The sequence below is a fragment of the Bactrocera oleae genome, chromosome 4 (genome assembly GCF_042242935.1).
Source record: "Bactrocera oleae isolate idBacOlea1 chromosome 4, idBacOlea1, whole genome shotgun sequence".
Taxonomy (NCBI): Eukaryota; Metazoa; Arthropoda; class Insecta; order Diptera; family Tephritidae; genus Bactrocera; species Bactrocera oleae.
In genome coordinates this window covers 46,194,680-46,221,215 of record NC_091538.1, presented here as the reverse complement: position 1 = coordinate 46,221,215, position 26,536 = coordinate 46,194,680, and the positions used below count along the sequence as shown (strand labels likewise).

Genomic DNA, 26,536 nt, shown 5'->3' with positions numbered 1-26,536 from the left:
GCAAGTTATTTTATTTTTTATATGTGTATATATTTAAGTATGTACATTATTTTGAAATAAAAATTTGTTTATAATATTTATGAATTAAAATTTAAAAAATTAGAAATTCTTTTAATGAAATATTATAAATATTCTTTTCATCAAATAGCTTTATTCAATATTCTATTATAAAATGTCCCTAATTTCATCCATATCAAGGCTTGAAAAATTAAAAAAAATTTGTTACTTTTATTCATACAATCAAAGAGGCCTATGTTTGAGTTCGGTTCTCTACTCAAGAGGGTCGTATTAAAAAAAGTCAATCCAGTGTAAGAGGATTTCTAATTACACCAGTTGTTTGTTCGATTCGCCATACTTCAGATTTTGGAGGTACACAACATTGGATTCTGTAGCCAGTTCCCTTTAATTGCCGTGGTATGAAAAGTACGTATTTCGAAATCAATCACGATATACTTAGGCGGATTTCAGTTAATTCTACCGATTCTTTGATTTGGATAATGACTTTGTTAAACTAAACCATATCATATAATATGAGCGACGAGTGTAGGAGATGTCAACCTTACTTTAGATTAGTTGTACTTGTTTGTATTAGAACATACGGAGTTATTACGACTTCCTTCTGTTCTCTAAAGAGTATTAGAAAATTGCCATAATAAGGATATTATGCAAATGGCAGCTAACGTAAAATGTAAATTATTGTTTTTCGATCATATTCATAATAAAGATCGTCGTATTAAAATATCTCGACTCGAATTATTTACGTTGCCGGCGAAGCGAGGTGTAATATTATATTTGTCTGGAACCTAAAACGAGCCTGTTAATTTAGTATTTAAGATCATATATACGATAATACGAAGAGATATTTTTTATATCTAAGAAAAATAAAGCACAAGACTTTCGATTCCAATTATATGCTAAAATGGTCCGATCTTTGTCAAATAAACATTTTTCAAACAATACCTTGCTTTTGATCATTTGGTTTGTATGGCAGTTATATCCTATAGTGAGCAGCTTCTTGGGAAAACCAAGCCAGAATTGACGGTCAGGAAGGTTTTAATATAATATATATTTGGTGGGATTGGCAGGAAATCATTTACTATGAGCTCCTCCCCTACGACCAAAACACTTAACTCGAAACAGTACTGTCAACAATTGTACCGTCTGAAGAAAAATCGCTCAAGAAGAGTAAGATTTGGCCAATAGAAAAGAAATTGTGTTCCATTCGGACAACGCCAGGCCTCACACATCGAAAATTACTCGTCAAAAGCTTCGAGAGTTTGGTTGGGGGTTCTTATGCATCCACCTTATAGTCCGGACATGGCAGCAGGTGATTACTACCAGTCTAGAGGAATGATTTTGCTGGTAGAAAATCGGCTTCAGGAGATGATAGTAAAAATCTACTGTCCCAGTTTTTTGCTAATAGGGATCGCGACTTCTTTATAAGTTTTTTTAATAGAACCCCCTTAAGGGTTTACCATTAGAAACCAAGTTTTCTCAATGTCGCCGAAACCAGGTTCTACGAACTTGTTACACCACGGCGGTAACAAGGCTTTTAGGAAAATTCTATACTTCAAAAACATCGGCTAATAACACAAAAGTCTATCAAGGTCTTTCGGTAAACCATATGTACATTCAGATAAAACTCTTTACTCACTTATTTCAAAATACAAACTTATAAAACTTATCTGAGCAGTGCCGGATATACCAAATATAAGAGAGAGTTCGGATATGCTCTCTAATTTCTACATGTCTAACAAATTTCCCTTGTTTTCTGAAATAACATGTCCCTAGAACTACTCCCAGTATATCTGCTTAATGCTCCCCACAATTTGTATATAGCTGGAAATCATTGTCAGCAAATTTCTTACATTGACCTCGTGCCGCTTTCGTCGCATCGCTGCGTAGGTTGGTAACACAGGAAGCACGATTTGCATGCAGCAATGCAACGCAGGAAATGCACTAAACTCAACGCCTGCATAATTAACTATGTTGGAAATTATAGGTTCGCTTACAGCTGATCACATGAACGCTAGCGTTGAGTGAAAGAAGAGCGGCAAGCCGCAATGAACGTCGAGCGGAGCAACCGCTAAGTAAATACGCAGTAGGAGTTGACGAAAGACGACGATCAAATCGAAATGGAAATCAATACGCATTAATTGAGCGTAATAAGCAACAGGTGAGCATGAATGCGGCGGTCTGGATTCTCACGATGACCATCGTGAGTGCTCTCTTGCAGAGAGTTAATGACGAACGCCTAGACCTACAGGTAGGTAATGTGCATTTATACTTATACACTCTTGATGTTAATTTAAGCCCGCAATTGGAAACTTTAGCAAGAAGTCGCGCTTTTTTGTACTCCAGCTGAAGTCAAAGTTAGAGACACAGTCTAAGCTAAAACTGAAGCTCACGTCGCCTACTGCCGGTACTCATTATACTTGTATTCATTTGTGTTGGCTCTGAGCTTTTCTCTGGCGGTTACCTGTAAGTTCGGCCCGGTTTTTTCTTCGCAACCGACTTCAGTCGTTTCTGAGACGTTCGCGAGTGAAGTACGTTGTGCGCAACAACAAGCAACTGTTCGCTGCAAAGTGCCGCTAACGTATTGCCGCTCCCCACCAACCGATTCTTTCTGAACACCAGTTTTAGTTCAGGTGTTTCTGAGCGCTTTTGTTTTTCGTTGTTTTACTTCGTACCCGTAAGTGTCATAGTTATTTAAGTGCAGTGTGTGGTCGTGTTGTGTCCACGTCGTCGACGTTGGCAACGTTCGAATTTTTGTTTTCATCTTTTTAAAGTGAGTTTTTGTGTGTGTGTAGGTATTTTATTTTAATTTTAACTGGACTGTAGTGGTAACGCGCGCGAGTCGCCGCTTGACACTCGCTACCACGTAAGTTGTGGCATATTTTTTTTAGCTGCGCACATGTCTCGAAAGTGCATAAACAAAAACATTTGGATTGGGACTTAAAAATAGCTGAAATACAAGCAAATTTAGTTTGCAGAAAAACAAAAACAAAAATATCTAAAAAGTGGTTCTTTTGTGGTTTTGTGTTGTTTCTGAGTTCCGCAAAAATATTTCGCAATTGGGAGAGTAGCTGTTTTCAATGAAAACAAAGTAGAAGTTTGCACTGAGTAATAATTTCGTTGATTCATAACTAAACTTAAATAAAAATATACACGAAAAAAAATTAAATAAAAATAATTTAAGTCAACCTTATTTGAAAGAATGAATTATTATTATTTATTATAATTTGATTAACAATTAAAAAATAATAATCTGAAGCATAATACTCAAATTTCAAAGCGAAATCGAAACAGTGAAAATCTATTGGATTATAAATACAATAGTACAAAAACATTTATGGATTTTACAAAAGCCTCGTAGAGAAAACTATATAAGGTAAGTTACTTACTGCTGAAATATTATACTTTTTTTTCTTACAATGATAACTATGAATTTTGAAATGGAAATAGGCGATTTGAGTCTACCTTAGCCACTGAATGTATATAAATATTAATTATATGAATATTACACGAAAGATAAGCATTAATAAATTGCATTTTAGACTAGTCCTAGAACAAATTTAGACAACTTAGAGTCGTAGGCTCAAATTGGAAAAAAGATTTTGGAGAGTTTTTGTTCAACCACGATCGGCTTATCGTCAAACAATGTCAAGCACTTGAGTTTATTTCTGACATACAAAAATTTTCGTATGCATATCAAAAACTCTAAGTGTCATCTCTCCTTTACCAATTAGACAAACACCACGATTAGAAGTCGAGATCCGATACGAAGACTCAATAGCACCAAAGCATCGAAAACTGTAGATATACTTCCTTAGATAAAGAATAGCTCTTTTTTAATACTGTTCGGCTGAATAAAGATGACTAAGTTAATGTTTATAAATATTATAAAATAGGTCAAAGAAGAGTCATTTGTCTACTGTATGAGCGAGAATTAAAAACATTAACCTAACATTATGTAAATCAGACGGACCGCATGTATAATTTTACTTAGATTACATTTAGACTATGTTTTATTGGTACACACTTCCACAATAACCCATGCACAATTTCGTGAAGATATCTCGTTCAAAAAGTTTTCCATACAAACACTTGATTCCGATCGTTCAGTTTGTATGGTAGCTATATACTATAGTGGTCCGATTTTGCCGGTTCCGACAATTAGCAGCTCCTTGAGAACAAAATTTTAGATCGGTACCTCAAAAACTCAAAGACCAGTTCGCGTATATACAATACAAACAGACGGGCATGGCTAAATCGACTCAACTCGAAACGTTGATCATTTATATATATATGGTACTGTATAGGGTGTCCGACGTTTCCTTTTGTGTGTTACAAACATGGTGGCAAACTTATCTGTTCAGGGTATAAAAAGATCGGAAGCTAATATACCGTGTTCTGTGCCTTTTGGTCATTTTCGATTAAATCACTAACGCTAAATCATCGCATTTAGTGAAGAAAGTCCACAACTCCATGATAATAGGTAGATATATTTGAATTTAATGAAGAATATAGCACTAAAATAAATTCAAGCATCTTGAACTGTTCCGAAGTGTTTCCAAAGTTCTGCGTTGAAAATTACGCAATTTATCACGTTTCAATGAGCTTGTTTAACTTTCTCTGATTTTTTATGTAGTAGGCATATCGCACTGAGTTTTTTAACGATGTATGTAAGTTTTTAAAACAGTAAGTAATCGCAGTTAGCTAAGTCCGGTGCCTTAATTATGACTGTGGTTTTGTATATAATATTATTGAGATTGATGTTATCGGGCCATTAGACCACATTACGCTCGAAGAGTCAGCAAATTTGTTGGCTGAGAATTTTTTTATAAACTTTTTAACTTTTTTTCTTCTAACCTTTGTTGTCTCTTGCAAGAAAACTTAATCCTCTGAACTCCGAAAGTGTCCTCACTTTTTGGACGCATTGTTACATACATATGTATATACGAGTATATTCTGCCGCCCTCGAAGTCTTTCCACTTCTCTTAAGCATCCTTTTTGTTTCAACATTGAGCTTATTCATTATATGGTAATTGGGCACCGAATTTTTCAATGATTGTATTATTTTCCCCAAGGAGATAGTGATATTTGAGACCATTATATTTATTAAAAAGTATTAAAATTAAGAAAAAATCGCAGTAATTCTTCGCATTTACTTTAGCCTTTGATTGATAAACCTTGAAATATTGCACAATATTTTCTTCCACATCACGTCGACTTATGCAGGCGATAACTGTTAACTGAAAAACAGAAACTGAAATTAAATTAGAACCCATAAGAACACCCAAGGGTTAATTATTTTTGGTTGCAAGTCATTTTGTGCATAATATAGTAATTTGTAATTAAAATTCAGCTCAAGCAAGCACAGCTGCCAAGTGGCCAAAACACAATGTGATTACTGCTGCAATAGCAAAAACAACAACAAATTAATAAATAAAAATAATTACTGAAAAAGAAATATTTAGAAAAATAAGATGTTGGCGCGTTGATGACAGCATTTCGTACAAACATACATACACGCGCTCACTCACATATATGGAAATAGCAAAGATGATGATGGCACCCACAATCAGAAAACAGAATAAGAATTTGCACAATCCGTCAGCCATCTTCATCACGACTTGCATTATAATTTTCATTATAAAAAATTTATATGCTTTTACGGCTGTGCATGTGTATGTGTAGTAGCATAAGCGTATAGAGCGCGAAGCAACGCTTGCTGGCTTGCTTAAAACGCATTCAGAATTGTAAAAACGGCAAATGCCGCGCTGATGCAGGCGCATGCGCAATAGCAAATGCAGTCGCAGCTATACAGCGCATGCGCAACAGCCAGCACGCGTAAATGCCATGAAAAGCGGCCGTGATTTGTAATTAAATTGCATGCCAAGTTGCGTCACACACACATATGCACCTACATTGGTGTGTGTGTGTTTGAGCGCACAGTGGCTCACAGTTATTTATAAACCGTGTACGATTTTTTTTAATTGCACACGCATCCGCGGCTGCGCTGTGCCTTCTAGTTCGCCCACGCCGCTTGCAATAGTTAACGGCAATAAAGTAATAAACTAACAACAACAACGGCGTAGGCTAATGCCATAAATACCAATTGTGTGCATGCCGAGTGACAACATCATCAGCGTCGTCAGCTCTTTGCTACGTCAAAAGCGCTGCGCCACCAACAGCGTTGAGTGCGCACCGGTGCCGCTTTGTGTCGTGCCAAGCGCTTGATGTTTGCGGCTTGCTGGTTACACATGCATGCTTATGCATATATGTATATACAAAAAAAAAACATACAGATGCATGTAAATAAATAAGTAATCATCCGCTGGCTGTCAGGTGGCCAATTGCGCGCTTGGTAATGGCCGCACAGCTGGCGACTGACCGTCAGCAAAGCGCGCGTTGTCCAACGATTGCTTGAAAAAGTCTGCACCTAGGACATTGGTGCGGTCTAAGTGTAGCTACAAGAATTTTTATAGAATATATGATAGTTTTACAATCCCGAAATTTCAGAATTTATAATTGATAACTTCGGGATCTCGATATTGTTTGGGATATCTTAAAATACAGCTAGGAAAAGTAGTTGTGAGATTTAATTGCGGATCCTGGTTTCTTTTTTAAAAAAATAGCTGGTCTGAAATTTCGGGGTTTAGAAATTATAATCTCAGGATTACGGTATTTTTCGGGGTCTTTCTTTTTTGGTCTTTATCTTTAATCTTCCTTTTTTAGTGATTTAATTCATTGAATATTAAAAAAGTTGTACAGTCTTAGTGAGGTACAATAATATTTTATTCAAAATGTAACATTTGAATACCGAATAGTTTTGTATATAGTGTGAAATTTAAAAGTTATTAGTTTGGCAACGCGCTATATTTCGGGTTATACAAGTATTATATTAACACTGTAAATCTAATGCAATGATATTTTGTTCACAAAGCCACCGAAAACATTCCATCGAACAAAATCCAAACCTAATCATTTATATAATAGTTCTATCATTAAGAGCCTAGCACTTTTAGCCAAAGCAACCCTACAGCTAATGTGGGAGTAGGTGTCCGGTTGGGTCTCTAAAAATTTTGAAATTATATGAAAATCCCAAAGAAATATATACATATGGTATATGTATATGAGATCATTCAGACTCAGTCATGGACTCAACACAGAGCTCACTGCAAATCACACATGTTTTAACGCCTTTTTGTATCCAAAGAAGGAAGAAAGTTCTTATAAATTTAAGGCATGAAGAAAGAGGAAAGCTGAGACTGGTCTATTAAAAGGTTAAAGGCCTAGAAAAATGTAATGTTAGTAAGAAAAGGGTGAACCGCATTCATTCTAATATCATTTATTCTCTCATTTCTAATTCTTTGGGTTTTTTGACCACACTAAAAAGCATTCACTAAAAGTTTATTTCGTTAATTTATCGCGGATCTGTATTCTCTGAAGTTCATCATTAAAAAAAATATACTTATATATTTATGTAATTGCTCCTGGGGTAAAAAATATTAAGTATACCTTAAATTATGAAAAATATAGCTTTCTTATTTAAACAAATATGAAATTCCTTACTACACACTTACCTCTTCCTGCCATGCTTGGAATAACTAATGAAGCTGCTTACCAATTATATATTATTATTTTCGTATTCGCGTTGGCAACATTCTTTAGCTAATCGTCAACACGTCGTTGTTTCGAGGAAGGCGGCGAGGGCGTTTTCGCTTTGGTTAGAAAAAAGTGAAACCATTTAGCAGTGCTGCTACTCTGCATAGAAAAGAGTTGAAGGTGAATATACAAACATACATAAATATTATATTATATGTATCCATATACATATGTGTGTGTGTGCCCACTTGCCTTAGCGGCATGAGCGCAGATTTCAGTTGCGGGCATAACCGAGGTGATTTGCTAATTTTTTATTGCCACTACCACTTGCCTACAAGCGCCGAAGAGTGGGAGGGTTGCGGCATTTATGGTTAGTTCAAGAATGCCAATAATGAGCAAAAAGCATAGCGTCGGAATGTTTTCATAAGTATGTATGTGCGCTGTTGTGGATCGTGTTGGTGTCGTGCAGATGTGGGCTTGTGGCTTATAGTGTAATTAATGAATGAATTTACCACGTTGAGCTAGAAATATTGCATAGTTGCGGTTAGGTTTTTGTTATTGGTAGATTTCTGTTGCCGTAATAGGGGCACACTGACTAGCCTATAAGTTTTTGGTTTTAGAAATTTGTTTCACAAATGTTATAATGCTTTAAATAAGGATTTTATGGATGAGGCGTGAAATATGGAGATGGAGAATTTATATGCATTTTATAAGGTAACTTACATTTGCATAAGAATTTTTTAATTGCAGTTAATTGAGCGTGTCAACTTAAGTCATAATATTTTCATTAAAGCCACTGTACTCGTATATATTTTTGTTTCTTAGTTTTTTCTAAATCTGTTTGGTCAGTTTGGATGCTAGCTATAAGCTATAGTAGTCCGATCTGCATAATTTCTTCGGAAAATGTAGCGATGGAACATCAAAGGGCATGTGTAAAATTTAAGATCAATATCTTAAAAACAGAGCGACTAGTTCGCGTATATACTGACGGATCTGACTAAATCGACTCAGCTCGTCACCATGATCATTTATATAAAAATTTTTGGGTGTCCGACGTTTCCTTTTGGGTATTACAAACAACGTGGCAAACTTATTGAAATATTAATGTATTGAAATATTGAAAAAAACTTGGCATCTCTTTCGATGACGTCACGGTTTTTCATTAATGTGATAAGGTTTCGTATTGTGGTAATTGTGGCGGTCAACTGTAAAGCTTGTAACCTAAAATTGTCTTCCCTAGTAGGGAATACTTTAGAGCTCCTATGACCTTTCGCAATTTTCTCTATGGATCTAAGTTGTTAAGATTCCTTGAATTTCTACAATTGATATAGCTGTTAACATTAGTAAAAGTTAAAGCGAGTCACAATCGTATAGGGACTCATGCAGATAAGTACAAACTCCTACTTATATAGAACGTCTCTGATGCTTGCGAAGTTAGCTGTAGTTCTTTTATTCACCCATCTTGGGCCTGTCTAATTGTTCAAACTTGTTTGATTCTTAATTACTAAAATTATGTTAGACTATATATGTTACCGAGAAAAAGGGACATATTGGAAGATGGGATCGATCTATTGTCTCTCTAATCATAAACATTGGGCTTAAGAGCCCCCACCTATTGGCTACAATTAATAAACAAACAGCTGAATTATATCCTCTGCTTTTTTCTCAACCAGAATTTTGCCTTTAACGCGAGAACTCTGTCGATTCCGTTCCGGTAACTGAAAAAAATTAAGATTTACCAGGTGTACCGGTTTTTTATGAAAATCGTATACTAATTTTGAATGGGAAAGTACGAAATATTTATTCAATTTGTGAATAAAATGCCAATAGAAATGTTCGTCTTTTGAAGTAAACCAGCCAGTCACGCAATTTTCGACATCTGCGTAAGAATCGAAGTGCTGCTCAGACAATACGTGCCCCATCGATGATAAAAAATGGTAATTGGAAGATACGAAGTCTGGTGAATACGATGGGTGGGGTAGCAGCTCTGAGCCAAGTACTTTGATTGTGTTCTGAACAGATTTTGCATTGTTGTGTATCAAAATTACTTTGCCGTGTCTTCTAGCCCATTCTGTTCGTTTTTCGATCAATGCATGGTTCAAATTGATCATTTGTTGTCTGTAGCGATTAGTATAAACAGTTTCACCAGGTTTCAGAAGCTCATGATATACCATACCCTTCTGATCCACCAACACAGAGCATTGCCTTCTTACCGAATCGATCTGTTTTTGCAGTCGGTGTGGATGATTGTTCCGGATTAACCCCTGATTTTATCCGTTTAGGATTCTTAAAACAAATCCATTTTTCATCGCCAGTGACAATTCGATGCAAAACTGATTTTGTTTCGTGTCTTTAAGGCAAAATGTCACAAGAGTTTTTTTCGGTTTTCCATTTGTCTTTATTCAATTTGACAATTTTAACATCATGAAAAAATATGATGTTGTTTATTCAATGACTGTAAGGTTATTGAATATGTGTGACAGATGTCATGCCAATCAAACAAAACAAAAAACATTTTTGGGTCGTTTACAACAAATGTTTCCTACCAACATCTTAACGCTCACTTCATGGCGATACCGTTACACTTGGTATAAGTTATAAATCTTATTATTTAATATTATCAATTACAGTTTTCTGACAAAAACGGGGCTTCAGAGCTTATAATAAAGGCTCTTTAAACGCCATATTCTATCAGGTTAATTCCGCTACACCTGGTATAGTCAGTAACTAACTTTCTTAACAATGTAGACGTATTCAATCAGTTTATAAAATATTTAAGGTCTTTTCAGACTTCTCCTGCTTCTTTAGATTGTCACAAAAAATAAGCAAACGTAAGCAGATGATGACATCATTACTCTGCTGTCGCAAGCGTGAATTTTTGTAAGAAAGAATGAAAAAACATTACCACGAAATCAACAAAGGCACTCAGAATTCAAAGAAAATTAATAAAGTACACAACTAAGAACAAAAAAAGCCCCAAAGAAGCAGCAAAAGCCGCGAGTCAAGAGCGCAAGGAAATGTTGCTAGGGAGGAATGCGCAGTCGCCGCCTTCTACGTTGCGTTGTAAGCATCTTCACACAATACCAACAGCAATAACAATATCTGTAAGCTATTAATCAGCCATTGATTTCGTAAAACCGTAAGCTCTTAAGTACAAAGCAATCGAGGGATCAATTTTTTGCCGCGCTTCTTTGCCTTTCAGTGGAAGTTTGCGCGGGAATATTGGAATATTTTTTGCTTTTGTTGCGCGTCTTTTAGCAAACTGAGTCACATTTATTTTACTTCGTTTTATTCCGTATTTTTGCTGAAATAAAATTTTATTTTTATTTAATTTTAATTATTAATTCCACTTTTTGATAGGTACTTGTATTCCTGCTCAGCTCAGCTTTTGACTCGTCGTTCCATTGCTTGATTCGCTTATTTTATTCGTAAATTTATAGATACTATAAACACAGACGAATGTTTATGCGTGTCTCGCGTCTATTCAGATCCATCAGCCATCCGCGCAGACGCATTCATACACAATTTCGAGTAGTCAGACAGTCTCTAAGCTGCTCATAAAAGCATAATAATATCGTTTTATTTACTTTATGTATTCATTATCCCACATTAAATACGCTCTGAGCTATTATACTCAGCTAAGCTTCTCTGCCTTCTGCACTAAAGTTCTTACTCTGACTTATACTGGCTTTATTCCTTTCCACACATATGCACTTTTTCATACAAACTTAGTATTTTAGATATACATATATCGTTTAAAATGCCATCTGATCTGTCAATAATTCATTGCCATCATTGCGCTCTTGTTTCAATTCTTAAGAACTGTGTCTTTGTCATAAGTGCTTATACTCAGATAAATCTGCAAAGATGAATTGGTACAAAGACCAATTTTGGAACTGTACCAAATCAGCAGCATATTTTGGGTGAGAATATAAAAAAAGATTTTAGGAATTTTGTTTTTTTTGAAGGTATACATTTGAAGAAAAATTCTTTACTTTCCCCAATACTCCTATTCAATTTGTACGACAACCGCCCAGCCGAAGGAGATGTATAGGTAAATAGTTCTTGGTTATTATAAAGAACATCTAGGATATATGGATAAAAAAATTCAGGTAACTCGCGAACGGTCTGCTTTTGTGAAGCGGTGAGGCTTTGTGAATGGGTTTAAAATCGAAAATGAATGTTTCTGCTCTTCGTACAGTCTGAATTTTTGGGTTTTTACGGTGGTTAGCTGTCACGCCATACATAGACCTACAGGTCCTTTGTAATGCCAGATGGAGCTTATTTTAATATTAGCTAAAGCTTACTCCGTGCCAATCTCACAGCTTATTTACCTGCGGAGCTTTACTGTAATGGTAATTGGTGGTCGGTTGAGTAACCTTTCTACTGAAGCCGTTGGAGAGGTTCTTAGTGCTCCCGTTATGTAGAGAGCAGCGTGTTTTCGCTTCAACGGTTTCCTGTATGATTTTTTATCACTACTGTGTATTTTGTGTGTAGATATTCTGACCCTTTTTTAATCGGTGTCGGTCAAGTATACAATTCAATTATTATATCCTGCGGTCATTCGGGCTTTGGCAATCTAAGAGCTTTCTTCTCGTTATACAGTGTTTATAGCTTTTGCTTAAATTTAAAAATTCTTCGCTAATTTGTGAATCCTATTGCAGGTTTTACAAAAATCAGTACAGTACATCATTTCACTAATAAATTTTAGTCATAAGGTTGAAATACTTGTATTTAGATTTGACTTATATTAAGGACAGCTGATTCGAGTAGTGCATTTTCTTAGTGACCTTTTTTTATATTAATTGACTCTAACTGTCTAAGTTATTTTGGATGAATCTGAAACTTTGTTCGTTTGTATCCTTTGTTTGACTATTTGACTCAAGTTGTGGTGTTGTTCAATGACATTTTACACAATTAAATGATTTGTCAAATTTCGATATAGTGGCTTAAAAAAGTATCTGGTGCTTGTGCTATCCAAAGCGATCTTAAAATCTACAAATATTCCAAGATTCTATTTCTAAAATTAACCTAATAAGGCCAAATCTGTTTATTTTAGTGATTCCATGATGATTAATCTGCTTGCTGATTAGGCAACGTTCACTTAAGTGCTAATCGGCCGAGTATCGTTCAATTTGTCCATTGGGCCGTGGTAAGAATTAATGAAATTTTGAAGGAGAGTACTCTTATGTATATCGAAAGGATACTATCTGCGGATTCTCTCTCTTCTACCACTAACACGGGTATATTGCTTATTCACAGCTAATATGCTAAATTAGCCCCTGTTACATTTGATCTTAGCAATGACCTGAACTCTCAGTATTACTATTGATATAATAATTTCAGGTGATTTAATAGTATTATTTTCTCAGCGGCTTATTGCTGTTCTATCTATACCTATCGATCTATATCTTTTCATGTTGTTAGCAGCGTATTTGTTGCTAAGCAAATTTTTTTTGTATTTACAAATTTGTCTATAAGTGCTTTCCAGATATTTACATTTACGCCATATATATATGTAAGATGTGTGCGCCTTGGTATGCGCCAACTCGTCCATATACATACCAACATACACACATAAATTACTAGCTATGCGGCGCTTATTTATTAAGTCTATAAAGTGTTGATGGGCGAAGCAAATAATTTGCATTTCTTTTTTTCGCATTTTACTTGGACGTTGGCTTTGATTGTCATTGCTAATATTAGTTTTTTCGCTGCTTGAATGTGTTTTAATTGTTGGTTTTTGAGTTTTTTGTTTTTACTAAAGGTTTCACTATTTCGTTGGAAACTAATAAATTTAACGCGCATGTTGGTATGGTTATAGCTGTATTTCCATATATCTGTATATCTATACCTATATATATATATATATACATATATACATATATATAAGGGTGTATATATGTATGTATATACATAAAAATATTTGTATGTACCTAAATAAAGCATAGCATAAGTAATATGGTAGCGAAAACGCTGCGCATGTGCAAAAAACTGCAGTTTTCGCTTTCGAAATAAATGTAGTTTGTTATTGTTGTTGTTTTTTCTTAAATTGAACACTCATTTATTTAATTTAACGTTTTTTTGTCTACTAATTTCTTCATTTTATGGTTGGCTTGGGCGCTTTAGGCGTGTTGCTTATCGATTCAATTACAACAATGACCGAACACAATTAACGCCAAAAGTGGAAAAATGGACAGAGCAATAGCAATGTGTTAAAAAAGTAAGGAAAAATTAAAAAAAAATGAAATATAAATAAATAAATAAAAAATAAAAGAAATTTTTTCCAGCCAGCAATAAGCACTAGCGCTTCACTGGCAACTACAAATCATGTTAAATGTGTTAAATAGTAAATAGTCGGCTGATGGAATGTTTGCTGCCACTGTTATGCGCGTGCGCAGCTTTTTTCTGCTCACATTTTGCAAAACTTTGTTAGTTTTTTGTTGCAATTTGTATTTGCTTTAGCATTATAATTTGTTAAATAAATATGTGCGTAGCATGCCAGCCAATGTGCGAGTGTCTGTCTGAGACATAGACATAAAAAAAAATAACAAATGAAAAGAGCGGCTGCGTACGCATCAAGTGAAAGTTGAATTTTACTTTTTCTGATTTTACTTTGCCGACAGCAAGTATTTTTTTCCTGACCATAAGCGATGTGCTGCACATTACGACATACTGCAACCATAAATGCGTCCCATATATATATATACATACCTACCGCCGCATATGATGGTATAAACATACGCGCAGGCGCGTTTGTGCCAAATTGAAAGCGCAAGGCAATGCAACCGGCTTTTGGGTGCGTGCGCCAAGAAAAATACCAACGACAACAACAGTTATAAAAAAACAACGATAATAAGAGCAAAAAGTGAATTTTCTTTGAAAGAAAAGCAGAAAAAACTGAATTGAAATGAAATGAAAACAGAAAACCGATCTTGTGCGTGTCGACGCTGCCCATCAATGCTCCACGACAGTGGCGTAAGCACGTTTAGCGGCTGCGCAGCGTGTCTAGTGAGCGTGTGAGTAGTGCATGAGCATGCATAAATGCGTTGTTATTTGGATTCCAAAAAAATTTGTAATTTAAATTACTCGTAAGAAATTGTTAATTTGATATCGATACGAGTAACAAATATGCCATGCGGGTTCCAAAGCCACACACATGTAAAAGCCACATAAATGTAGTGCGTATGTGCGTATTTGTGTCGTGTCTGCGGCGCGTTTATAGGAATTTTCCTGCCTGTATAACGCTCTAGAGAGTTAGTAACTTAAGCATATTTATTTTGATTATTTCTGATTGGACAAATTTTTGGGTCAATTGCTATAACTTACAATAATACTGAGTGAATGTATGTATGTATGTAATTTGTTGCTTATTTATGCACATTAGTTTGCATAAATTACACCACTTTTTCGACACGTTCGATTAAAAGAGCCAACATAAAATTATGTTTGAATGCGCAGCGACTCACGCACACGTACGCAAACAACCACACAAAAAAAAAACACATATGACTGTGCGTTTGCTTAATAAAAATTTAAATAGTAACGCGTGCGAACGCCTGCGTACGTTTATCTACATAAATGCCAAACCCAGTCCAGCTGTGAACCTGTTAAATAAACAGGTTCGTGGTTTAAGTCTTTTGTATGAATGAATGTTTGCGTCGCATTTGTGATTTTATTGCCGCGGCTGGTGCTTTGAAACGACTTCGGAGCTGTTGAATAAAAAATATATTAAATGTCTGAGTCTAAACATATACGTATATATATTTTATAATTTATCCCTTTTAGTTTTAAATGCTAGTAAAGTTAGTTACCATTAACCGGATCAGAGAGTAGAGATAAGCAAGTGTTTGGAGTTAATCCAATATATATTACCTAGTTATAATGGTTTGGATCAGTTATATTGCAAACGAAATTACAAAAAGGTCAATAGAACCCATAGCTTAAAAAAAATACTTATAATTCAAAATTGGCTGGGTTAGAGTCCATTTAAAATAATAAAATTTTTTTGTTTTATGAAATGAGACAGAAAACGAAAACTTAATAAAAACGTTAAATTCAGCTGCACCGAAGCTATGATGCATTTTTTATAGAATGCATTTATTTAAATCTTTATTTTGGTTTTGATCGGTCAGTTTATTTGGCAGCTATATACTATAGATGACCCATCTCAACAATATTTTCGGAAATTGTAGCGATACCTAAGATAGTAATCTGTGCCAAATTTCGTGAAAATACCTCGACAAATAAAGTAGTTTTTCATACAAGCACTTGATTCCGATCCTTCAGTTTGTATGGCTGTCATATGCTATAGTGGTCCGATATCGGCGATTACGACAAATAAGCAGCCTCTTGTTGAGAAAGGGACTTGTGCAAATTTCAGGTCAATATCTCAAAAACTGAGGGGCTAGTTCGCGTATATACAGACGGACATGGCTAATCATGCTGATAATTTCTTTATACTTTATAGGGTCTTCGACGTTTCCTTTTGGGTGTTATAAACATCGTCGCAAACTTAATAAGTATATGTACTCTGTTCAGAGTATAGTTGTTGTAAACAACAAAAATAGGTACTATTAAAACTCTATGAATTTCAAGTTAACAACAGTTAAGTACTATATATATAGGGATATATATACAGAAAATTCAAATTAAATGGGGAATGTTTTTGTCATTCGAATGAACATTCTTTGGCATTTATTTTTTAAGATTATATTTTTCAAATGTTGGTCGCGGCTACGTCTCAGATGGTCCATCCGTTGAGTTCAATTTTCGATGACTTGTTCGAGCATTTCGACTGGCAACTGGCGAATGACATACGTGACGTTTTGCTCCAAGGCCGGAATCAAAGCGGGACTGTTCGCATAGACTTTAAACTTTACATATCGACACAGGAGAAAGCGTAACGGTGTGATATCACACGACCTTGGCGGCCAATCGACCGGCTCAAAACGTGAAATTATCTGCTCACCGAAGTGTTCTCTCAATAAATCCATTGACTGATGCGATGTCTGGGAAGTGGCGCCGTCTTGTTGAAACCAAATGTCGAGATCACTAGCTTGAATTTCAGGCATCAAATGCGGAAATTTTGTTTGTTTACATAACCATTGAGCCAGAAATAAGCCTAATCGCTGAACAAAATTTGGCTCAAAAATGTCGGATCTTCATTTAACTTTTCAAGAGCCTTTAAAGCGAAGCGATGTCGCTTGTTAAGGTCGAGCGGCATCAGTTCTTGCACAATCTGTATTTTGTACGCTTTCAATTTAAAATCTCGAAGTAAAAGCTCCAAATCATTCCATATGTCAGTTCGAGTTGCTGCGAACGGCGATGAAGCATCCGAACGAAGCGCCCGAAACACATTCTTTACGGAACGAGAATTTTCGTAATAAAGTTGAAATTTGTAAACGTTGTGCAGGCATAATTCATTCCATGGTAAAATGCCAAATAATACTAAACATAAATATCATGACATCTTGATACGACTCACGCGTGAAAATTTGTTTATTAATCCGAAGCTATCAAGCCAGAAATAGACTTTATCTGAGAAGATGATATTTCGATGTACGTTTTTTCAACGATTGTTTTAAGAACGAGAATTAGCGTAATAATCTTGGATAATTTTCAAGCGTTGTAACAAAGTGAAACGTGACATGACGAAATGGCAAACCTTACTGAACCTAAACAAACACGGCAGCCATGAGCTGTCAAAATCACGTGATCCCTATTGGCAGACGCTGTATATAAAACTTGAAATTTAATAAGTGATTTTAACTGTTGGAAGCTTAAGAGATTGTTAATATATTTTATTCACGAAAATCTTTATTTGAAATATATATGCACGTATTTAAATTGGTCAAATAAGCTGTGTCGCGAACTTTCACGTGCCATACCCGCGAGCATGATATTCAATTTAATGTGTCACACAGTTACTTTTGCTCAAATATGTATGTACATAACTTTGCATAAATATAGCATATAATCAAATATATAAGTATCATATGCAGTGTATTACACACATACACATATGCAAACAAATATAGTAGTACATTCATATCATGTCAATTTCTTTAGCATTAAGTGTCTTCGATTCGCAACACTCCGCACCCGCTCCACGCTTCAGCTTGCCACTTGAGGCTGTGAAAGATATTATTTAGCACAGTTTGCGCTTATAAAAATCACAGCTTAATTCATCAAATGAGCATTCATTAGCATATAAAGTGGCAGAGAATATATGCTTAAACTACTCCTTATACTTGTACATATGTATGTATGTGTGTACATATGTATATATATATGAATTTGTGTGTTAAAAAGGAATGCATGACAAGCGGCTAGCACAGAATAACTGCAGATTACCCACATAGTTGGGGCAAAAAGCAACAAAATAAAAAAACTCGTTTGTTTGTAACTTTCTAAAACGGAGTAACTAAAGTTAACTAACGAGCGCACAAACACCACTCGATAATATTAACCAACCCATAAGCAGGCACATAAATAACAAACTAAATATTTGGAATTTGAGTTGATGGCCAAATTGGTGATCGCAAATGAAGATGCGCGCTGACAGTTGAATGGAATCGTGTCGGAAATGCTTTTCTTCACTCCACTTATGTTGTGCCATTTCGTAAAGTGTGGTGGCATACAAGAGAAGTAGCTGTAAATGCTAGTGTTGGTTGATTAAAATATCAAAACTTGGCGTTAACTACTTTGACAGGTGGCTTTTGCCGGGATTATCGCATAAATGTTGGCAAGTTAAAACCAATTATGAACGGCTTGTGGAATTTTGTGAGACATTTTTGTTATTTTCGCAACTTCTTCGAAAAATTGAATTTATATTACTATGCTTTTCACTCTAGAAGATCTCTAACTAATTTACGGGCGATCTGAGGACGCGAAAAGGAAGGGGAGGGACGAGGCTGAATTTTTAAGGGATTAGAATGGTTTATCTTGATTTCCGGCAAAACCACGAGTCCTATAGAAAATAGTTATTTTTTTCAAATAACCTCAAAATTTATATGAAAAATTCCAATGACCAAATATAAATTTGGTTTTTTATTTTTATCTCGTACAAAAATTGTTTCTCTTTCAGGAAATTTGGAGGAAACTTAACTTTTTATGTCCCAGACACACTGTATTTTTATACTCTCGCAACCTGTTGCTACAGAGTATAATAGTTTTGTTCACCTAACGGTTGTTTGTATTACCTAAAACTAAACGAGTTAGATATAGAGTTATATATATATAAATGATCAGGATAAAGAGACGAGCTGTAATCCGGGTGACTGTCTGCCCGTCCGTCCGTCCATGCAAGCTGTAACTTGAGCAAAAATTGAGATATCTTTATGAAACTTGTTACACATGTTTCTTAGTACCGTAAGACGGTTGGCATTGCAGATGGGCGTAATCGGACCACTGCCATGTTCACAAAACGCCATTAATCAAGAACAAATAAATTGCCATAACTAAGCTCCTCAATAATATAGACTGTTATTTGGTATACAGGATCACATTAGGGAGGGGCATGTGCCTCTAATAGGTTTAATATGGATATCTCCTGAACTACTAAAGCTATAATAACGAAACTCACCGCCTAGTTTTAGGTGAAAACCCATATATTGGGATCTTCTCAACCGATTTCAACCAAATTCGGTACATAATATTTTTCTTATATTTCTATATTATAATGCAAAATTGGATTACAACCACGCCTATTTTCCATATAACACGATTTTAAATTCCATCTGATTCTTTCACTTTCCCCAGTGCCTATAGTTGACTTTTTACCGAAAATATCGGTCAATGTGTAAGATATATAATTGAAATTCATATAATAAAATAAATAAATGAAACTCTCGATACTAGTGTCTTTGTGTCAAAAATGGGTTGAATCGGATAAATACTTCCTTTAATATAAAATTTTGCCAACACCTGAGGTAATTTCATGGGCTTTGATCCTTGTAAGTTGCGAGCGTATAAAATTTTCGGTTACACCCGAACTTACAACTTCCTTACTTGTTTTAATTTAAATAACTTTTTTTTGAAAAAATCTTAAGTTAAAATATCTATTAATATTAATCTTTAATATCTAAAAACGATTCAAAACTGCTTTTTTATTTTATCTACTTGTTATTTCGCAGTTTTGAATCGTTTTTAGGGTTTTTGGGACTTTTGAGTCCTTTTCCCGACTTCAGATCGCCCGTAAATGTTGCCTCAATGTTTGTTATTTAATCTCTTGTTTTCGATGAGTTTCATCTGAAGTCTACAATTTGTGTAAAACTACAGATATGGCTAAAAGTGAGCGAATATTTTTGAGCTAAAAGGTCACAATAAAAATGTTCAATCCCGGTCAAAAACTTGAAAAAAATCAAAAATTATTATATTATTATTATATCATTATATCTTATCAACCATAAATGCATTTGCAGCATAAAAAATGACTCACAACATCAAATCGTCGTTTGGAGACTAGAAGGGCAACCATATATTTGACAAAATTAAGACGCACACCACAAGTGAAACATATATATTGAATACACATTTTTTGAAGAGTGTAAGTGAGACTGAGCAATAATATATTCAGGTCGCAACGGATAATAGGTCTATTCACTTAAATGTTGAAAGTCCTGCGCAAATATCACCACGAAGGTCCATTAGAGTTCCAAATATGACAATCAAAACAAATTTTTAACATATTCATTGATTAAAAATATTTTGTCTCTATCTTTTTAGTCGAATACCCTTTTTGTGTATGGCGACTATCGCCAGTGTAACCGTTAGACAACCTTATACCAAAATTTGGACAACTTTCTATTAATCATATTCAATTGAGTAGAGGAGAATTGAGGTGAAACAATTTCGGGTGTATTATTTACTATATATCCTTACAAATGTAAACACACGATTGCCATCAGCGTTTTCTAGTATACCGAGTTCAGTATTCACAAGTCGTATATTTGTGGAGCCTGTTTTCACTAGTTCCCTTCGTAGCAAAATAATATAGCTAATTGGGAAACCAAATCTGAAGGCGAAAATACCCTTTACTGCATATGTACTCAATACCCATGAAGGAAAACTAAAGAACTCACAACGAGTGTTAATAGGTATAGATAATAAAATACAAGATAATTAAGAAAATATACAGAGTTTAGCCTTGGAGGCAGAACTGAATTCTTCTACGGCATAAATATGCACTGAATGAGTTGGGTGTAGAAAGTATCTTTTTAAGTGATATATAATTACCTGCTGCTAAGAGGTATTAGAAAATTTAGTAATTTCCCATAAGGTGTAAAACAATATTGATTAACCAGAGTCTTTCGATTAGAAAGTTTTCATAACCTTAAAACATTTCACTTGCACAATCTTACAAGAGTACGCACACAAACGAGCATATCAGCTGATAGTATTATTGCTGAAAAGTGTATAACTGTTTGGTTCACATAACTGATTTTTCTACCCCATATAATCATCGAGGCACTTACTCGAGTTTAACGAGTTTAAAAGGAACGCTCAACGAGATCGAGAAAATCGCTGAGAAAGCTAAAGTATATCCTAAAAATCGAGTTTAAGAAGTGTTTCGACGATTGGCATAAGTGTATAATGTCGAATGCATACTATTTTGAAGGCGACAACATTAATGTAGGCGAATGAATAAAACTTTTTTTTTCAAAAAACGAAAATTATAGTTATTTTTTGAACACACCTCCTTGATACTGGTACATTTAAAATATTAAAGTTAAAGAAATCGATGATAGGTTACTTGTCCAAAATGTGAACTATATACACTATAATAAGTTCGGAATATACAAGTAATTTCTTCGGCGATTTCTTAAAATCGAAATTTTTATGGATGCTTAGGGCATGAAGTAGAACACCTCTAGACTGAAGCTGAATGGTCTGAATAAATAAAGCATAAATAAAAGTTATAGCTCAGCTACTTTTTGCTCCAGTTTGGGCTGCGTCTGATTTTTCATTAAAAATATCCCGACGTATTTACCAGGAGTCGATTCAAGCAATTAAAAATCTTTTGTTTAATCCAAAATCAATTTCGGTTGAGGTATTTGTGTATATGTGATATTGTATTGATAGTCGTGTGCTTAGATTGACTTAGAAAAACCTCATTTTAAAGACGATGAAAATTGTTTATTTAAAAAGATGAGGAAGTTGTCATTTTTAAATTTATAAATTTTTTTATTAAATTACAGCTTTACATATCATTTATATTAAACATTTTAGTGTCGTTCTTTTCATGAATTTCACATTTTAATAAAAAGCTTATTTTAAAAATCTATATATTTTGCAGCAATAAATACACGAGAGAATACTAAGAAGGCAGATTGGAATTTCCTCTTCGTCTAAAGAAAGATATATTTTTTGTAAATTATATTCTTAAAAAGATTGTGGAAAATTGTGGGTTCGAATATGAATAATACTTCTCAATAATATTATTACTATTTTTCAATCACAACTCCCCTGAGTCACTCACCCAAAATATTCACTATCTCCAAAAATTAATTTAATTTGTAACCACAAAAATTTTGGTAACTTCCGGCTCAAAAACGGAAATGACTCTTCAATGATTTTATATTAATTTCTGGCGTGTGATAATCAAAATTTTTGTTATTGCTTAGGAAGAAGTAGCGATGTACATATGTATCATAATAATTTCTTTTAAGTACAAATATTTGTAATCTAAAATTTCACATATGTATGTTTATAATTTTGCTCGCCGGTCTAATTTTTACAGTGATAAGTGGTTTGATTTTAAGATAATTGTTGTCTTGATAAATAAACAAAAAATCACAAAAGCATAAATAATACAACATTTTACTGGTTATTGCTACGAGAATTATGACACACATTTACAAACAAACATAACAAAGATTCGAAACGTGCTACTTCATTTGACCGCATTTTTCAACATAATTTTCAAGTTTAATCTACCACTTGAATGCGATTTGTGAAGTGTGAAATTCCGGCTACCGCTCGATAGTCAAACACTCATTCATTCATTCATTTATTTCTTCATTCTATGGTCATCACTTTGATTGCCAACTAAATGAGTGAGACGCTGCGAGCGCTGTTGTTGTTCCTATAATTAAAACGCAGCTGCATTATGCAATCAAATAGCTAAATAATAATGGCTCAGAGTTCAGCTATTATAGCATTCATATGTTCGCTATAAAACGATCGCTTCTAGAATACACAATTCAAATCGAAATAAAAGTCGTAAGTGAGATGCGCCAAGGCCAACAAGCGATCACCTCCTGCACTGAAAGGTATGCTCAGCAACGAATAAGTAGCAGCAAACAAAATAAAAGTACTATTAAGAGAGGAAAATGATTTATCACTGCCATTACATACTCGTGTATGACACGAGTGTAACTGTTTGACAGCCGATCTCCACAGATCATCGTATGTGCTTTTGAATTGATTTTGAAGCCGTACGCTGACTGCCGATCGCAACATTAAACTCGCATCCAATCTAAAATTGCGTTAAGTGGTGGACGAAGGGGGCGGTAAGGTAGCATTTGTAGGCGTCGCACATTCTGCCAAAGTCATTTATAGCAATCACTACTGTGCTATGTAAGTAAATGTGCCAGACTCAAGAAAATATATATAAATAGTAAATAATAATGAATTATTGTTGTTTACAAAATATTTAAGCTTTTAAGATAGTTGTAGTTCAAACTGTTTTTGTTGATTTTTATAGCGTGCTTGCGGTTAAAGCGAGGCTAAGTGTCGCATATATAAGTATACGAGCATGTGTTGGCTTCATTACTTTTTGGAAAGCTTGTTGGTACGCTAGAAAACGCAATTTCATTTAGATTTACGTAATCATTTCAGCATTTTAAACGGCATTGTTGTTGTCATTATAAGTGGATTGCCTCACTCACCTTATAGAATATTTTGAGTATACTTAAAGGTATTTAGTTTTTTATATGTATGTATATTATATAAATAAAACAAATACTTGCGATGATTTCAGATAAATTCGCTTGAAGGGGTTCACACTAGAGAATCTCTGACTTTAAATGAAGTATCTCACAGATTGACGATATTTTTGGTTGAAAGTCAGATATAGGTACTGAACACATTTTCGGTATCTGGGAACTTGAAAAGTTATAATCGAATTATACTTTCGATTTATATACTGTAAAGTGAAAGAATTAAATGGAATTTAAAATTGTGATATATGGGAAGTGGGCGTGATTGTAGCCTGATTTGGTCCATTTTTACATTGTGGCATAAGCAGACAAATATAATCAAATTTGGTTGAGATTGCTTGAACAGTTCCTTAGATATTGACTTTCACTTCTCTTAACGCCTTTAAGTGCCATCTTAGCTGAAAAAATGTATTACTTTCACGCAATTATTATGAGGATTTGACAAAAGAATTCCTATTCAACAAGTTTGGTCCATGTCCTTGGTCCATGAAAAGTTTCAGTCCACAGATGTTTCTCACTACTGCAATATTTTCTACTAAATCACAGTGTTGTGTCCTAATTTGGAGCTTAGTTATAGCACTTTATCCGTTTTTTGTGGGAATAATCCGATTCCGCCCATCTGTAATAAATAGATCCCTAACAGAAACTTTTATTGTTTTTATTCACAGTCCGTAGTAAGTTCCTATTATTGAAAAATTTAAATGCTTTGGAAAACTGTGTCTCTTTCTAAGTATTCAGACTTAATTTCATGTAAACATATTTTATTGGAAATCGAAATAGGCTTTAGGAACAGAAACTGTACTTGATAATTGTAATGCCGAAAAATGTAAATATCTTTGCCATTACTGCTGCTTTTAAAATTCTAGGTAATAATATCAGCCTCTACTGGTCTATTATTAGGACTAGCATAAGCAAGAAAAAAATGCAAATACGCATTTGGAATTTGTTAACTATGATATTTTTTATCTGGAGCTTGGTTTGGAGTGTTTTTATATCCTAAACATGGTATTTTAGGTTAGCCACGAAGTTTGGAGACCTCATAAAATTGCCGTCCGTCTTTCAGTCTGTATATACGCAAACTAGTCCTACAATTTTTGAGATATCAATCTAAAATTTTGCATCCGTTCTTTCCTCTCCAAGAAGCTGCTCATTTGTCGGAATCATTGATATCAGACCACTATAGCTTATAGCTGCTATACAAACTGAACGATCGGAATCAAGTACTTGTATCGAAAACTGAGTTATTTGACTCACGTATGGAACTAAGCGACTCGATCATAACCTTAACTAATAAATAAGTGCGTTCGAATTCCTGAGGTTTTATTTTTATTAAAAAAAATTGATTTTAAAGTAATATTGCTTAACAGGTGCATATGACAAAAATGTAAGTTTCAAGTTCGTTGCTTAAGTCTTTTATATAAATATATGCAGTACTATAGTACATACTATAAGGATAAAAATGAAGTGAGAATGAAATGTGGAAGAATGATTAATAGCATAAAGCATCATTGTGGAGGAATTCATCATTAGGTTTTTCTCTATTTTGATAACTTAGAAATTCAAAATAAATATTTTTTTATATACTTTTAAGTATAGTGAAATTAAAATTCAGTACTGTTTGGGACTGCATCATTATTTTTATGTTTTTTGATAAAGCTAAAAATATTATTAAAAGTAGGACTAAATATGATTTCATAGAAATATTAATTGAAAAACAACGTGCTTAGAATTCGCTAAAAATAAAAAAATAATAGTTTATTAAAATAAAACAGTAATTCGATTAAATGCACTGATTAGTTACTTAGCCTTTTTTCTGTCTTAATTTTGGATACTTAAATTACTTACATTACACGAACTGTATTTGTCATATGACGTAAAATTCATATATAGCACAGAGGGTATTAAGATTAATTTACATAACCTAACATCACATTATATAACATAACGAACTAAACTTAACCAAATTTTACTTAAAACTTCACATAACTTAACTTAGATTAACTGTTTTACTTATCTTAATAAAATTATATAAATATAAGTTTTTACCCATTATACACATTCTAGAGCTTAACGAAGAGAGAAAAATTCTTTTATAATATATGTATATGTACAAACTAGACACTAGGAATGTAATGTTAGCATTGACCTTTCGCTCAACGCGCATTTAATTAAAAGCCACAGACTCGGTTCAAAACACTTAAACACATTTCCATATACATACATATATCCATATTGTTTCAAGAATTCCGACACAAGCTATTAATTCAGATAAAAGCACTCAGTCATCACCGACTTTAAGTGATTTTTTAATTTATTTATAAGTTTTATACAATCTTTATAAACTTATTCCTTGTTTCTTCATATTATATGTATATGTATATTTTTGATGAGATCATGAAGCGAGCATTTCGTTACTTAAATGTTTCTTAATTACAATTTGACAGTATTTTTGATTGAAAGATCCATTTATAGGTATGCAACTGACGGTGTCTCGATGGCACAGCAATATGCAAGTGATGGATTGACGTTTCGTTTACATTGTTCATTTTATTTGCTTTTATTTGTTTCACCTTTTCTTTATTGATTTACCCGCTGGCACTCTCCCCCCGCACCGCTTGCCTTGTCTGAGTAATTGTACTTATATTTGGCAATTGCCAGCGCAGAAGCATCGGCTATCAAGCGAACAAGTAAAGGCAGCCATTCTGTCAGTCAGCGAATGAGGCGAATTAGACAGACAGTCAATCAGCGTTTGCTTGTACGCAATTAATCGGTTTAAAATGGCGCAGAAGAATGTGAGAAACTTTGAGTGCGAGTTCGTTGCTTAAGTTTTCGATTTGTCAGTGCGTATGAGTAATTACGAAATAATGGAAAGACAAAAGGGAGAGTACATAGTGTCTGCAATGTTAGGTTACACAATTGTTGTTTTATTGTTTGTGTTTTATTTTACAAAGGAAATATTGTTAACAAATTTGGTGTTTTAA

General features: G+C 34.2%; 1 protein-coding gene across 9 annotated transcripts in view; it reads left to right on the top strand.

Moving 5' to 3' along the window:
• Nucleotides 1–2,510: 2,510 nt before the first annotated feature.
• The window catches only part of nahoda, a 139,014-nt gene continuing 114,988 nt past the window's right edge, over nt 2,511–26,536 (top strand). For 6 of the 9 annotated variants that reach the window (XR_011395820.1, XR_004976528.2, XM_014244537.3 and 3 more), the window contains exon 1: nt 2,511–2,692. The gene's annotated coding sequence lies outside the window, so the exon portion shown is untranslated. Of the gene's footprint in view, nt 2,789–3,247; nt 3,392–24,924; nt 24,940–26,536 lie in introns of those variants that run through there. The other 3 variants (XM_036362729.2, XM_036362727.2, XM_036362730.2) reach the window with 3 other exon arrangements.